This window comes from Protopterus annectens, chromosome 7.part0 (assembly GCF_019279795.1).
Source record: "Protopterus annectens isolate FY-2018-M chromosome 7.part0, PAN1.0, whole genome shotgun sequence".
Lineage (NCBI taxonomy): Eukaryota > Metazoa > Chordata > Ceratodontiformes > Protopteridae > Protopterus > Protopterus annectens.
The window spans coordinates 441624695-441642806 of NC_056739.1; positions in this window are offsets into that span (position 1 = coordinate 441624695).

Here is an 18112-nt window from a genome sequence, read left to right on the forward strand (position 1 = left end):
TTAGTAAGCATGATGTAAATAACGCCTTAGCTAAGCATACTATAGAGTGCACAGGGCACACTTTTGTGAATAGTGCAACGAAATCAGAGGGGGTCCCTGGCAAATTAAATTGGACTAATGTGGCAAATTCTACCAGGAATAAATGATAACCTTTCTATTAAATGTGTGCTCAAGTGGTTATCACATAATAGATAACACGATTATTTGAGTTACAACCAAGTGAGCACACACATATATACCTTGGGTTTAACGTATGAAATGTTTAGCTATTAACACCTGGCATAATGCACAAATATTTTTGAGAGGGTCCGGCCTTATTTAGAATTATTTGAAGGGTAATATTGGGTTTATTATTAGCCTATTTTTAAAGTAACGTTTCTTATTTTTTTGTTTATTTAACAAATTGTAAATAATGTACATATATTTTTAAATAGAGTATATGTGAAACTTTTTAAGTTTCAAGTTTCAGTATTATTTTTAATACTTGATTTAAATAATTTATTTTCCATTTTTATACATGCAACTCTGCTTTAACGTTACCGCGGTAACAGTTAATCATGGAATGCATTTTGCTTTGATTGGTACAACAAATTGTTTAATAATATTTAAGGTTCTCACACACAATATTACGCTGTTTGTCTCTGATGAAGCTGCTGGATTGCTCTGGCCGAAAACGCTTTTTTTTTTTGGATTTATCAAAACCATTCATTTATTTTAAGCTATCTCACTGTGGTCCTGCTCGTCATTTCATTTTTTTTTTTTTTCACCCAGTCAATTTGTTTGTGCATCGTGGCATCTGAGGCTGGCTGACCAGATCACTCCTCCACTGTGTTCACTCTGTTACTTCATACCACATTCTGTATACACTATTTTAAGGCACTGTACCACCAGTTTGCCTTCTTGTTTGTGTTTGGTTGAATCTTGGTTCTGTTTCAATGGCACAATCACTGCACTTATGTGAGTGCTTAAAGTTAATTTGTATAGGATTCAGCATTTGCACATGCATTGTCCATCTGCATGGGTGTCATGACAGTCACCACTTCGCTCTTAAGAAGCATAACATTGGCTTTGGCGACTGACTATGTGTAGCATACTGTTAGCACTGTTTGTGTGACTATGGTGATCCAGGTCATTGGAGTTGATGAAATCCAACATGCATTGAGCGCAGATGTTGGTACATGAGGGGTCCTCCCAGTTCATAATGGAATAGTTGAGAGTAGCCATTATTATGGTTTTCTGTCTGAAACCTAATATTTCCCATTACAGCACATTATGACAGTTAGGAATTCTGAGGCATGGTGGGTAATCTGTCGCAAGGTGCAATTTGGATTCCACTTTGGCACAAAGATAGTTGCTCAGCATAATGCATCTGAAGTTATGCAAGTGCAACTAGCATGGGGGGTGTACATATCTTTCAAGAATATGGACACACCTGTGGCCCGTGTGTTCCAATAAAGGATAATGGGCAAGAGGTGAGGTATGTGTTATAACATGGTCATGCAGGTGTGCTCTCCGGAGTGTTGAACCATATCTCAGTCACTGCACAGATATGTTCTCCATGTTAAGGATTGACATAAGTGAGTCCATATTTATTTATTTTATTTTATTTATTTATCCTTTGCTGACCGAGAAAGTCCGACTAGGTTCCACAGAGCCTGTTTTCAGCGGGGGCCCGGGGAGAAATGCTCCAGATGCATGTCTTTGGAATGTGGGAGGAAACCGGAGTACCCGGAGAAAACCCACGCGAACACAGGGAGAACATGCAAACTCCACACAGAAGGCACCCCAGCCGAGAATTGAACCAGTGAACCTCTTGCTGTGAGGCAACAGCGTTAACCGCTGCACCACTGTGCCACCCAATATTGAGTTTCTGAAATGTATCATTGAGTAGCGAGACCCACAGTTTATTGCTTGGCTGTCCCTGTTACAGCAGTGGACTTTCACTTGAACTTTGCATGATGAAGGCACTGTAGGGGAAGCATGAGCCCTAGCCAGTATCCAGATTCCCAGGGGTGACAGATGCAGGCCCTGTCTGGCAAAGCATCATGGTCTGTCAACCATGTTATCCCAGACAGAGAGATACTGGATACCCTTTGCATTGCACCAGTACATAAGACAATTGTGGAATAAAATCCTTTTGTCCCTGTACTGCAGTATCATTCTGGCTAATGGCAGAATGCTACCCAGGCCTTGGGACATACCTGCATGGGCTACAAGACCTGACAGTTCCTACATGTGTGTTTCCATGCAGTCCAGGCTACTGCATCACAGGTCCTGCACAACAACATGGAATATACCAGAGCCATGTATATAGTTCAAAAGGTGGTCTGAGTGTATGGGTATGTGGCTAATCAAGGCAGACAGGCAGATGACAGTATGTTTGCCCTCATATAGCTTGGTGTGTAACATAGTGCTAGAGTTTGCATTCACAAATGAACACTGCTGGGCATGTTTCTGGCCATGTGTTCTGAGGTTTGGCACAATTATGCAAACTATGTCATACAGTTTGTGTATTTTGTTGTCTGTCTATTCCAGCTTGGGAGGTCACTTGCTTGGCCAGATTCTTAGAAGCCTCTGTGAATGTGTGTGATTTCTGGTAGTATGTGTGGGTATCCTTACTGTGTTCTGGTAAGGGTATGTTTTGGTTGTGATGAAGAGATGCATGTATTAACCTACACCTCATGACTGTCCAGTCCAGTCATGGCTGTAGACTGGACTGCCTTCCAGCTTACCCCTGTAGCAACATCTCAGACAATATGTGGGGTGTGGTGTTAAGTGGGTTTGGCAGTGTTCATGGCATAGAGATTACATTCCCCCAGTACGGCCACATACACAAAGCTGACATTAATAAACACCAGTAGCTGACTAGTGGACATGCCTGTATGAGCATTCAGTACTACAAATACCAAGTACTGTATTTAGTGTACTTATTGCTTATGAAGATGTTTTAGACAGTGATGCTCACAAGTAATTACTTGTGTTATGGATGTGACAACACTGGCTATTACAGAAACATAGTAGCTACCTTTAGCAGCAATCCTCCTCTGAGGAGCACATCACATCCTGATAGTTGATTACAGATGATGCAAGTGTCTACAGGTCTGTTTCCTTTTCTGGGTATATACTCACATATACACCAGAACCATGAGCTCTGTTGGGCACAGACACCCACTCCCCAAACAGAGTCATATAGCAATAGACTCTGCTGCCACTATCAACATGATCAGGATATATTCAGATAGTGTAAGCCATCACCTATGAAGCAGCTATTACACATGGACAGCAGTCTCCTACATCTTACACTACTACTGCAGATGTTACACTGGAGTTAAAGATGATATGCAACCTGTTTCATTACCAATACTGTGAACTAACTTACATACAGTATTTGCAAGTGGCTGTTAGGTTGGCAATGAGAGGTTAGGCTACACAAACCTGAAAGTTCAACCAGTGTGTCTCTACTCTCAATATCCACTCTATGTAGGTGTGCACATAGCCATTTGGCCCAGCCCTGTAACAAGGGTCGCTACACATTTGCATAACACGTACACATGCACAGCTGTTAGTGCTTGCAAATGATACTAGAGATGTAGATATTACATGTGTTATGTGCATGGATAGTTACCTAGCTCTTCCAATTATCTTTGCTATCATGCAAACATTAGTTACGTCTGTTGGCAATTACAATACTCAGTAACAGGATACATATGACTTGTATTCATCTGACAGTTTAGCAGCATGATAGCAAAGATAATTGGAAGAGCTAGGTAACTATCCATGCACATGAAATGTTATGAAAAATGGAATACAGATCTGCCTAAAATACTGTACATTACACAGTTATTGGCACAATATCCCACAATGCAAACCATATTTGCACAGTAAGCCCACCTTTGACATGTTCATCTTACTTATACACCCATACATATGTCTACTGTTACAATATATCGACATATACTATCCCCTGTTATAGCACATACTTGTTGGACCAGCCCTGACACTGACAGTGGCTGGAAGAGAATTGGTGAGTTCCAAGCCCATATATATCATCCCTTGTGGTGTATGAGGGGTTTGCCTTGTGATCTACAGCAGTGCACATAGCATACTGCAAGCATTACTACTGCTCAACAATACATCGCTACAAGATAGCTATTTCCACTATATGCATTGATTACTCTGTAATTCTTACAGAACAGGTACTACATACACAGACATACTAAATGTTATACATACCTTCTTAGTAATTGGAGGTGTTATTGACAGGTATATTACTCGTTTTCGGTTTGTGTTTCAGTATTTTGTACTGTTCTACAGGTAGATACAGATGGTTTGAGTGTATGACAAGGCATCAATTTATAGTTAGAGATCAGTAACATGTGCTATCCTGATAACCAATTGGTGTTCCTAAGTAGTTAATTACATGCACATCAGCTGTGCAGCTACTGTCTTAGCCAATACCATGGCAAAAGTGGAGTTTAACTGAGTAGTCCACTTGGGAGTTGTCCCTTTGCCTTACTTGTGAGGAAGACAGACTGGAAGTGTTGTTTGAAATCTATTGCAACAGCTGTATGGTGACAAACACTAATATACTGTGTGTAATGCCTAGAGGATTTGGTCTAAATGTGAGTACTGCTGTTATATTTCTGAACATTGCTACTTGTGCAGGGTTTGTCTGTACCTAATACTTCTGCATATGTTTCAGTCTGGCCAGGATGTTTGACCAGCTCAAGGCTGCATGGCTATGCATATAGTGTTAGGGGGTTTACAGTGCATTTACCAGATGTCTTTAATTTGGTGTTAATGTGTATCATACTGTGCTGATAATCAGTAATCGGTAACACTTCCTAGTGTAATTACTTTTCAGCACTCTGAAATGGGAATAGTTCAAACAAACCCTTTAACATCAGCAGCTGTTCCATTGTATAACAGCAACTATTTCACATAGGGCCATGTTAGTGTGTCTGTGTCCAGGTATGTTAAGGTTTCAGCAGATGTCATACAGTGCATGAATAATTGGTTATGGTATGACAGTATGTATTGTTGTAATTAGTTTGGGTGTGGGGGAGATGTTGGGTGTACATAGCAGATGCAGGTGTGTAGGAACCGCTTTTATACATCTTCTATATGTGTGTGGGGGTTCTTTCCCTATGTGAACACATATCCCTTAGTGGACTAATACTATGGTAATTGCAGGCTGATTCATTAAGGCACTGTTAAATGCTTCCTGTATAGCATGCAGGTACTGTTAGTCCTTGAATCCTTTTGGCAATACATCGGAATGTAATAAAGTTTTGCTAAATGAAAGCTGTCTGTGGATTTCTGTCATGGATATTTGCAGTTATTGTAGTTGTGTTGGTGACTGTGTCCATAGAACATATTTGTAATAGTGTATTGGCATATACTCTTCATATGTTATGTTCATATTGTTTGGGGGGTCAGAATGTGTGAGTGCTATGGTCCATGTTATACTCAGATATGAACACTTCAGACGCTGTATACACACATGTATGTATATAGATATAGATATAGATATATAATATATAATATTGCATACGTTTATCTGTACCTCCATAGAGGTGTAGATGATTTTAACCTATATGCATATCTCTATATATCGACATGTATCTATGGATCTCTCTCTCTATATATATATATATATATATATATATGTATGTATATATATATATATATATATATATATATATATATATATATATATATATAGCATATATCTTTCATTGGGTACATGGCGGTTTGTCCTATTTCCACACAATCCTCCCTTTTGTGTTTTAACCTGTCTGAATACACAGCTGGCATAGGTACATCTCAGGTAGCTTAGTGGTAGGTTACTCTGAGGATGGTGTACATGGTTGCGGGGTTCTAATCCTGGATGGGGTTATTATTTTACCTCTCAGAGTAGGCACTGGTAGGAAAAGTGTGAATAATGCACATTTAAGCGGTTGTAAGCAGGTTTGCCTGTGGACTGCGCGATGTTAAGCAAAGGTTAAACCTGTGAAGCGGTTATCCATTTAACCGTATTTAAGCAGTGCTTACCATCGTGCAAATACACATACAACTGCTTAAAAGTGCTTTAATCCACCTGCATCAAACAACCCTTATCTGACCCCCAGAATAAATTAATACCCCGTGCAGGTCTTGAACCCGGGACTTTGAACGACACAGTCACTGACTTTACCTCTAAGGCATCTGAGATATGTACAAATGTTATGGTATTTAGAATATACATTTTACTACAGGCATTCCTCACTACTGAAAACAAATATGACAGTCAGTTGGTGTACATATGTATGATACATGTTAATGTTCATATGTTTGTGGAATTAGGTGTTGCAATGTGACATGACAGAGTGTATTATGGATGAGAATGGTTCTTGTTTTGTGTCCTTTTATATTGTCCCCGTACTCCATGTATACCCCTCCAGTTCACTTATTGAATATCCAACCCAGGCTCTCCTTGATGCATGATTTCATTACCCGTCATGCCTCCCATACTACAATCTCCACATTCGCAACAACCATCCCTTCTATGGTGAATTAGGTTAATATTAACAGTTATAATACCAGAGCTGCATGTGTTTTGTGTACACTTCAATTCCTTTGGATTGCTTCTGTGTCTTGAAGTGTGTTCATAGATGTTTATATATATGGCTATAGATGTAACTGTATATATATATATATATATATATATATATATATATATATATATATATATTCATATCTATATGCAGACATCACTGACATGTATATATATATATATATATATATATATATATATATATATATATATATAAATATATATATATATAGTATTAATTTGTAACAGTTATGCATATGTAGACTTGTATATGTTGATTCACAAACTACAGTACATTACAATGTACTGTACATATGTACACAAAGTGACTGTCCCATTTGTGGTCAGTACTGTGGAATGCCTATAGTATAAGGTATAGTCTAAAGACCATGAAACATGTATACAGCTCAGATGGCTTAGTGATAAGTTCCATGACTATAGTTTGCATGGTCCAGGGTTCAACACCTGCAATGCTTTAAAAATGTTTTTTACTCCAGAATAAGGCTCATTTAAGCAGTTGTAAGCATGTTTAAAAGTGTTTGTGTGACATTAAAGCAGCAGTTAAGCAGTTAAACAAACTTTAAAATGTATAATCTGTGCATGCAAACATGGCCACATCTGCTAACTACTCAGGATATATACATTTCAGTGAAGTAACATATCACTATGTGCTTACATAACATTACATTCTCTGTTGACTTTACTCTCCATCACACATGGGTGTTTCAAATGTTTATTATACTGATGAATACTACCTATATATGCAAGCTGTGGTTAAGATATACTTTTTAACATGATAAACATCCCTGACTTTATTGGGATGTGAACCTCAAATGCACAGATACTATGCAAATGCTGTAACCATTACACTATTGACATTAACGTTGCTTTCGCCTATTTCCTATTTAGATGATTTCTATGTGTAAGCTAGGCTAAGCAAAGGGCGGAGGCACCCAAACCCACTGAGATTCACTTACTCTTAAAATAAAAACATATAACAAATGAAATGAGAGACTATAAATTACATTCCTAACTACATTAGGCATAGCCCCTCACTGAAACAGTTCAAGAGAAACCTTGATGTGTGAATGGGTAACAGAATATACACCCCTGGGATCATGTGTCCCAGAACCATACAGTCAGGGGGTGGGAGAGCCCCTTCAGTTTTATAGCTGCAAGACCTGTTGGGGAAATTGAATGGTGTTGATTTTTCATGTTAACATGCCCTCTTTAGATTACTAAGTGTCCCTATCACCCTCCACCACCCCAGTCTTCAACAGCTTCCGGCAACTCTGCCTGGAATCACTTCATTGGCTATGCTTGACAGTGCCTCAGTTACTTCATCAATGGTGCAGATAAAGCCAACACACTGTAGCTATGCTTCTAATTGCCCTTGGGCAGATAGCCTACTACCTATCTGTGAACCTCAAAAGTGCAGGCCATCACAGCCTCAATATGTGAATAAACAGAGCTTTCAGATCACAATATACAGTGAAATATTACGATGTAGTCAGAAAACAGTTAAGTACAACAAGAACATACAGAACATTGATACGTAATCACTCCAAAATCATATCTTGGAAGCTCGAAGACTTGTATAAGTTTAAGGCTTTCTATTGCTTACCAGTAAGTTATCTACAGGAATGATGAGAAGCAAGCACAGATGGGAAACATGCATGCAGCAATACCATACCGGCTTATGTGTCAGCCTTAGGCTTTGGAATACTGGCCAAGGCTATTGACGCCCCCATGGTGGCTTTTTTAGGGAAGTCTCAAAGGTGAATCCCACCTCTGTAAACAGCACAATAGCGAAATCAATGAGGGTTATGCTACTCAACGCCAGGGGTTGTGATCACAATATGCATGCACTCACAGCACTCCTCAGTATGGACAACGTCAACATCTGTGCAGTAACTGAGACCTGTTTTAAGGCTCCTCAGAGCACACCAGCACTACCAGACTACAACCCATACCACACATTTTGGACACAGAACATGGACTGACACAGACATGGAGGGGGTGTATCCATATTCATCAGGGATACCTACACCTCCAGGTTAGTGGGGCAGCATGATACCTCTGAGATCATCCATGTGCAGCTAACATCAGCCACAACTGTAATGCAAACTGTGGTCTGCTACAGATCACCCTCCATGACCCAGGACCACCACTCCACCTACCTTATGACAGTCCTACCGCACACTCTGGTATTGGTCAATGTCAACTACCCTACCATTAACTGGGAAACTTACTCAAGTACTCACTTCCAGGCCCAGCGCTTCCTGGAATTTATCACCTCATATGCCCTGTATCAGATGGTAAACTTCCTAACAAGGGGTGGAAACATACTAGAAGTGGTAATCACCAACATGGGCAACAGGTGCACCATAGCGGAGGTAAACCGGTCACTGGTTAGATCCGATCATGAACTGTTCACTGTTTCTACACCCAACCATCTCCCCCACCCTTGGAAACCACAGTGCATACCCTTCCTACAGCTAAATTCACACTACTAGAGACAGGGGTGGGGGGGTTCGCAGCCCCCACACTAAGGGAAAACACTGCTCAAGATACAGACAGATTTACAAATGCACTCTATAAGCACCTACAAGGATGTATGGATCGTGCCATCACTGGTAAACTAAAACTCACTCCTCCTAGACCAGGACACCAGTCAGGCAATAAACAGGCTATACAACAGAAGTAGGACAGTAGTCCAGAAAAGCAGAAAATCCCAAGAAGGGCAGACATCTGTGACCAGTATTAATAAGAAATGTAGGTCCCTCATTAAATCATCCAAGGCTAACATCAACAGGAAAACAGGCAAGGATTTGAAAGATAACCACAAAGCCTTCCTTGGCTATGTCAATGATCTAAGTGGTAACACACAGATTTGCACTGTGCAATATAGCACAAAATATACTGACCCTACTGATATCGCCAACAACTTTACAGATACATTCAGTGCAAACTTCACCCTCTAAAGAGCCCACAACAATACCTGAAAAGTACAGTATCTCAGACATCAGAGACACACAGGTGGAAATGGCCTTCTCTACCAGCAATACACAGCATCAACAGAGGCAGATGGTGTCTCAGACTGCATCTTGAAAACACTGCAAGACAAACTGACCCCCCATCTAATTAAGCTTTTCACCCTCAGCCTCTCCACAGGCTACATATCCATACAATGGTGTGTGGCAACAGTTATTCCACTCCACCAAGGTGGAAACACAACTGACCATGGTAACTACCACCCCATAAGCCTGACTAAATTGGTCTGCAAAGCTATGGAGCACATCTTCATGGCACTCATTAACAAAGACATTGGTAACCTCCAAACACTTGACCCAACCCAGGTCAGCTTGGTTGAGTGCAATTCATGCCTACTGAACCTGTTTGATGTCTTACAGACAGTCACCAAGACGTTAGATGAGGGGAGAGGTGGTTCACACATACTACCTGGACCTCACAAAGGCTTTTGACACCATTCCCACTCAGGTATTATTGATAAACTCACCAGCCTGTACATACACCCATATATCACAGGATGGGTTGCCAACGGGCTTACACACAGAACCCACATGGTACGACTAGCGGTCTCCAGGTCCAACTCTTAACCAGTCATGACTGGTGTCCCACAGGACTCAGTCCTGGGACCCCTACTGTTTGGCATATACTTCTCAGAGGTACAGGCAAACACAGGTGGACTACAGCAGACCATGTTTGGCAATGACTGCAAACTGGGAGCCATACTTGACAGTCCAGCTGACACAGACATCCTTCAAGGGGCCTCACAGAGACCAACACAGGGTGTCAAAGTCATGGCCTCCAGCTAAGTGCCACAAACTGCATGGTCATTCCATTGTTGTATATTAAGCACCCACATATTAACACATAAGTGGCAGCCACTTTAATACAGATGAGGTATTAGGATATCTGGGAACTAAGATATATAGTGATCTCTCCTTTGACAATCATATCTCCAAAGTAGTTAGGACATCCTTCTATGTAGGCCATCTGATTATAAAGGGTTCACATCTAGACATACTGAGTTTATAATGCCCCTTTACTCATCACTCATCACTCATCAGTCCCATCATAGAGTTTAATAACCCATTTGGGATGTACCTCAGAAGACACATCCAACAGCTGGAAGGTCCACGAATGTACCTCGCCAAGAGGATTACTGGCCTCAAACATATGTCCTATGCAGCCAGACTGAATAAACTCATACTTTACTCAATGGTATCTCATTTACTCAGAGATGATCTCTGCTGGCCAACAAAGCCATGTCGAACTCAGGCTTAATGGATATGCTCCACCTATAAGAATCCATGTCACAGTGAGCCACACACTGTAGTGAGCTGAACCTTGCCACAACAATAACTGGAAGATACTGGAGGGACGGATTCCTGTCACAGAAACTCCCTATACTTTGGAGCAACATCCCTAATTACATTATACAGAGCCCCTCACTAACACTCTTCAAGAAAAACTTTGAAGAGTGGATGGGGAACAGTAGATACACACCAGGGATCCCTCCATTGGCTCTGCTCCACAGAGGGACAGTTAATGAATCAATGGGCTGGCAAAAGCTGATACATTTTGGTTAGGCTTATGAATGCCCTCAGGCAGTTAACCAAGTACCGACCTATGAACCCATGAACCTATACATACAGTATCAGCACATGCTGATAGCTTAATTTACTGTCCAGGTGTTGACTTACCTTGTGCCAGTTGTGTGTGCAATAGTTGAGGGCTGTCTATGTTGGATGCACGCAGTAGAATGCCTATACATGACAATGTACAGGTAGTTTTGTGTGTGTGCCATCCATTTATACTGTGTGTGCAGGTGGGGAAAGGTGTCAGTCCCTAGGTGCCTACACTGTCAGTGTGTGTGCTATACTTTCCCTCTTTGCTAAGGCATGGGCATACTGGGCACACCTCTGTCTGCCTACTGAGGCTGGCTTAGGGTGTTCGTGGTCTGAGTACCTCTGTGCCTGTGAGGCCCTTGGTAATGGTGGTGGGCTGTCAGGGCCTTCACCATTCTGTCCCTGCTGCAGCTGTTTCCACAGGATCATATTGTGTAGCATGGCACATACTATGAAGATGTCGGCACACATGCCTGGAGAGTACTGCAAGGCTCCACAAGATATGTCCAAGCAATGGAACCGTGATTTAAGCATCCCAAACACATGCTCTATGATGATTCTGGTTTGTGCGTGTGCCTCTTTATGGCATTCCTGCATGGGTGTGTGTGCATTTCTGATGGGAGTCATCATCCACGGTTCCAGTGCATAGCCAGCATCCCCCACTAGGTGGCCATATGGGATGTCCCCCTCGGAAAATACCTGATACAGCTGTGAGGCATGCCAGATGTGGGAGTCGTGATAGCTTCCAGGGCTGCCAGCACACACATCCATGATAATGTCCTGAGCATTGCACATGACCTGGCAGTTGATGGAGGAGTATCCCTTGCGGTTTATGTAGCACCTACCCTGCTCACTGGGTGGTGACTTGATGTGTATGTGCGTGCAGTCTATTGCATCCAGTACCTCCGGGTACTCTGCCACATGGTGGAAGAGATGCATATTGCTTGCTAACTTCTCCTGCATTCGGGGGAAGTATATGTGCTCATTGGCATGTGGTAACATGCCATCCAGGAACTGGTGAAGCACCCTGGATGCTGATGCCTGTGAGATCCCCATGATTTCCCCAGTTGGCCTCTGAAAGGTACCTCTAGCTAGTATTCTCAGGTTTACACATACCTTCGTATCCATTGAGATGGGTTCCCCTCTGTTTGTTTTGGCTCTGAGGCGTGGCCGGCACAGCTCCACAAGTTGCTGTAGGGTGTCTCTGTCCACCTTGTAATGGTCTACTATCTCCAAATCATGTAGCACCTGGTAGGTTACCCTGGGTCTGAACACTTTTCTCCTCCTCTGGTGCCTGTGGTGGTTGTGTGCATCATCCTTCACACCACCTTCAGTCTTCAACACATGCTGGTGGATCAAAGCTATGGTGGCCCCTAACATGTACATACTAAAAGTTCCCCATCTGTGTACACCAGTGGTGCAGTGTGTGTGAGGTGCTTTCACACTTTATACTATTTTGCTATGTATCTTGCCAATGTCATTGGGTGTGTATGAGCAATTCCAGCTGCAGGGTATCTTAATTATGGGTTTTACAGTGAGTACTGCAAGTGTGGGCCCTTTAGTGTGGAGATATGCTTGCCTGCCATGATTAATCTGTTTCCCTTTAATTCAATTTTAGACCTGGATCCACTCCCATTATCAGGCATGCATCCACCTGCCGTCTTTCTTGTTTTGTACTTTCCCTACCCAGTCATGTGTTGCAAAATGTGTCTTGTAGCTGATATACTGCAAATCCGCTTTGTTCTGCTGTGACACTTTACTGTTTTCTTTGCAGTACAGCCCCTCCCCTTTCCTGTTCTGCAGGTAGCTGCTTGCAGCCTTGTTAGCTGTTGTCAATGGCCCACTGTAGGTTCCTAGGTGTTAATTCGTCATTTGTACTCCAATTTCTCTGCTGCAGCATTTCCTTATTTCTTTCCTATATCCTTCCTGTTTCAGCTCCGGTGCGAGCTGCGCAAACCCATTTATCGGGTTTAAGTGCATTTTCATCTCCGTTCACATGCATAGTCAGTTACCTTGTGTACCCTCAGCTATGCAAAGCTATAGCCAGTTCAACACACCCCCATCCTACAGCTTTGCTTAGCTATGGGCAAACCAGATTAGCAATGCCCCAATGTGCTTACAGCAAAGGTGACACACCCCTCTCTTGATGTCATCTTTATCTCAAGGGCACACCTTGGTGTTATAACGCTATGCTGTAAAGTACATCCTTACACCAGTGGGGAATCTGTGATTCACTATTACTCCTCTCATTTGCATGGCCTTGCCTACTAATTCCTAGTTACAATGCATAACACTGTCACAGCCCCTTAGCAATCCTTGTGCTATGGTGTGGTGTAGCATGTCTGCCATTCACTATTATGGGGAAATCATGACGTGTTACATTGTAGTTTTATTCTATATTTTTCTATTTTACTTGCGATCCTGTTTGCGAGCCCCTGCCCTGTGCTTCTACTTCGCGATAGTGCGGATATAAATATTAAATGTTAATTTTATATTTTGTACATGTTTTTTATACCAATGGCTATATATTTAGCCATTGGCATATAGTAACAACACAATACATGTGCTTGGTTGGCTGTCATGGCTCCAATTTTATGTTTGCAAAAATGTAAACTGCTTTTTACGGTTTACATTTCTGCATGCTTACACTATGCCTGCACCACTTCCTGGATCGCTACATATCTTCATTTGCATGCTACACTGCTGCAACTGGGGTAATTAGCATACAGGGCCTGGGAGCTGTGCGGGCATAGCGTATGCAGGTAGTGCACATGGAAACAGCTCGTACCTGGATCGCTCGCCGGCCGTATTTGGTGTTGGAAAGCCAATGCTATGCCTGCACCTGGCGCAAGCTTCATGAATCCCGGGGAATATATATATATATATATATATATATATATATATATATATATAAATATATATATATGCAAAAATGCCCCAAATGTTGGGCACATGCTGTACATTTTTGTAAGGTCACAAATGTTTGTGTATATTTTTACAGCTAGCAGTGTACACACAGTTGATCTCATAATATTAGCTCAACTGTCTACACACAGTTGAGCTAATATTATGAGATCTTTGCTTGTGATTTTGCTCTGATTATGGCTAAGTGCTGCAAACTTTTCTGTTTCATGAATTCACATTAAAGATGTCCAAATATGGACACCCTGTTATGTCTGACAAATGGAAGAAGTACAGACAGTGGGAGCAGACAAGGGAATATTGATGAAGGTCTTATGTACAGTATCATCCCAGTCCAGATAGCCCAAATGATTACCCTGCCCAGTCCAGATAGCCCAAATGATTACCCTGCCTTGATGGTCATGGGCAGGGAACCCCGATGGTGAGGGGGTCTAGTGGCTCAGTGTTTGGAGTTGACTGGGATATTGAATTTTGTACTTGCTAGAGGAGACACTCATATAGACCCCACTGCCTCTCTATATCAGCCTCCACCAGGCTCTGAAGCTCAGGAAGGTGGCTTTAAAGGTTGCCGTGACTCAGTATGTCCACAAGGGTGGAGCCACTGCTCCCACCCTGTGAAACAGTTTCTATACTGGCTGGAGGTGGTGGCAATCTGTCCACCACCTGAGGCAATTGCCCTAATTTCCACTATAGCTGCAAACCAAAAAAAAAGGAAAAACAGAGACAAAAAAAGAGAGAAAGAGATGCAACAAAATGACACGTGTGTTTAATAGCAAATGCCTTTATTTCACTGAAAATATGAGAGCAATACTATTTTTTATTCAGGGGAGTGCTAAATTGTCATCAGCAAATCGTATGGCTAAAATTAATTATTTAACAGGATATACACACAATTACTGGTTCAGTTTCAGATCTGTTAAGACTTTTTCATTTTTGGAGTACTGCATTTCCTTTACCACGACTGAATAACTGTATGAAATTCTGGAAAAATAATGACATATAACCCTCAATACATCTGTATTTATTGACTATTTATTAAGTATGGCAGTTTGACACTATGCAGGTTCAGTAGCATAGCTAAGGCAGGGGGATAGTGGCAGCTGTCCTAGGCACAAAGTGTTGTGTTTATAAGCTGATATTGCATTTGCTGCCAAATAGGTTCATAGGTTCATCGGTTGGTACTGGGCTATCTGCCCGAAGGCATATATTAGCCCAGCCACGTTGTGCGGTATTCACCGCCCCTTTAGTAGTTCGCTAGATCCTTATACTAGCAGCTAGTACCCTTGGCCCCTATCTAGTAGTGCTGTTGGTGTGATCCCCGGTTACCCATCCACTCATCAAGGTTCCTCTTGAAGAGTGACAGTGAAGGGCTCTGTCTTATGTAGATCGGGACTCTGTTCCATAGTAAGGGAAGTCTCTGCGAAGGGAATCTATCCCTCCAGCATGTTCTATTCATTGTTGTGTTGAGGATTATATCCCTAGAGCATGTAGCTCGAGTAGATTTGGTTTTGCTAAGATGGAGCATGTTCAACAATTCTGGGTTGGACATGGCTCTGTACGTTAGACAGAGATCGCCTCTGAGAAAGCGGTATGCAACAGAGAACAGTCTTAGCTTTTTCAATCGTGCTGCATAGGGCAACTGTTTGAGGCCAGTAATCCTCTTGGTTAGGTACCTCTGTGGTCTCTCCAGCTGCTGGAGATGTCTAGCCAGGTACATTCCAATTGGTGCATTGTACTCAATAATGGGTCTGATGAGGGAAGAGTAGAGGGGCACCATTACATCCTTAGATCTTGATGCAAACCCTTTTGTGATCAGATGGGTCACATAGAAGGATTTTCTAACCACTTTGGCAACATGGTTATCAAAGGAAAGCTGACTAGCTATTTGGGTCCCTAGATCCCTTATTTCTTCTTCAGATTTCAGGGGATTACCTCCTATGTTTTAGTTTGCGGGTACTCTGTTTTTTCCAAAGGGGATTACTACGCATTTTTTTGCATTTAGCTTGAGACCATGGCTTTGACACCATGCATCAGTCATGCATCCTAGTAGTTTCAATTTCATACTCGCCTCTTCAGTCTTATTTGAACCTGGCAGTGATAAGATGAACTCTGTGAAGGCACAGGATTTCATCTCAATCTACCTGGAGAAGAAGACCAAGCTTATACTTTACCTACTACAGGCATCGTACCAGCAAAATATTGGTGGGAGGGGAGTATTACAGCTGGTGGCAGCTGGAAAAAATTGATATCTAGGTGGAGTTGGGGGATAAGTTGTCTGCTATGACTGGCACTCCCTGCTCTAGAGAGCAATGCAGGCATGGGTAGAATGACATGTAGAGCTATAGAGGTTTCAAGTGGCCCAGTGATGGCAGCTACCCAGTGATCTACAGTACATGTTCCTTTTCTTTTGTATATAGGTATCTGCATATATATATATATATATATATATATATATATATATATATATATATATATATATATATATACACATAAATAAATCTATATCGGTCTACCTCTGTTGTTCAAAAGACATACTTGTTCAAAGAACAGAAAGCCGAGACCCACTTCACTGAAAGCACACTTTCATGTAAATCAGCTAACCAAAGCACAGTACCATGGGGATAAGGAAACATACCCTTTTCCCTACTGTAGTGTGATCTCGGAGTTAGTATATATAAGTAGCGGAGGTGTGTCCATCAAAGTGAAACACATTTTTGCAGGGGGGCAAGCCCACTTGTACCACCCACACCCCGCTACTTATATATACTAACTCCAAGATTGTACTATAGTGGGGAAAAAGGTATATTTCATTATCCCCACTGTACTGTGCTTTGGCTAACTGATTTACGTGAAAGTGCACTTTCGCTTAAGTGTGCTTTCACTGAAGTGGGTCTTGGCTTTCTGTTGTTCGAACAAGTGCGTTTTCGAACTGAAGCAGACCCATAAATAAATAAATAAATAAATATAGATAGATAGATATAGATATATAATTGAGCTTAAATTGATGTCTGTATTGTCAGTACACTTTAATCAGCAATACAGATGGTCAACAGGTATCCATGAGCAGTCAGTCTCTGGGGTAGAGGAATATGCCATTTCCTCGGAGATTGTTCAGTTTTGGAGTTAGTATATATAATTAGCAGGTATTGTGGGGGTGTTGATGGGATTCTGTGCTGTACAAAAAACAAAGTTTGTTTTTTAATTTACATTTAGCATATGTGTAGATTCTTGCCTGGCGCATGTGTAGTTGGCTGTCGACGTTTGGATTGACAGCAATTTGTGGATGATGTCTAAAACATTTACATTTGGGTATTTCGGTGAAAGTGAGTACAGCTATATAAATAGACAGAGAGATAAATATGCATACCACATCCCAACAAACCAGTAACACCTTCTTCTTGAGTTAAAATCTGTTTAATTCCACATTGAAATGAACATCAAAAAGTTTCACCATAAAATCTCCTAGCGCCTCGGCCGTAACAGCCTTTACATAGTAAAATGCAGGCTCACAGCATGCCTATTTATAACATAATCAACTTCAATTAATCAATTATATCATTTAAGGCAGAATACACATTTCTTAAAGTTAAAACAGAAATCAAATAAAACTCTGCCAATGGCATTCTTTATTTAGCCCATAAGGCTGCATAGTATTGTATTTAATAATAAAAATTGATTCCTTTTTTCTTAATAAATATTTAAGTAAATCATCACTAGCAAAATGTAAGGAAATATGTTCCAAAACTGTAACTTTCAAACTATTAATATTTCCCAAATGTACTGTGTTAAAATGATGTGCTACGGGGCTTATAATTTTATTATTTTTTATATCCCTAACATGTTCTTTTATCCTTTCACTCAAGCTTCTTTTACTTTCTCTAATATAAAAATAATCACAAGAGCATCTTATTGCATAAATTATTCCCTTTGTTGTACAGGA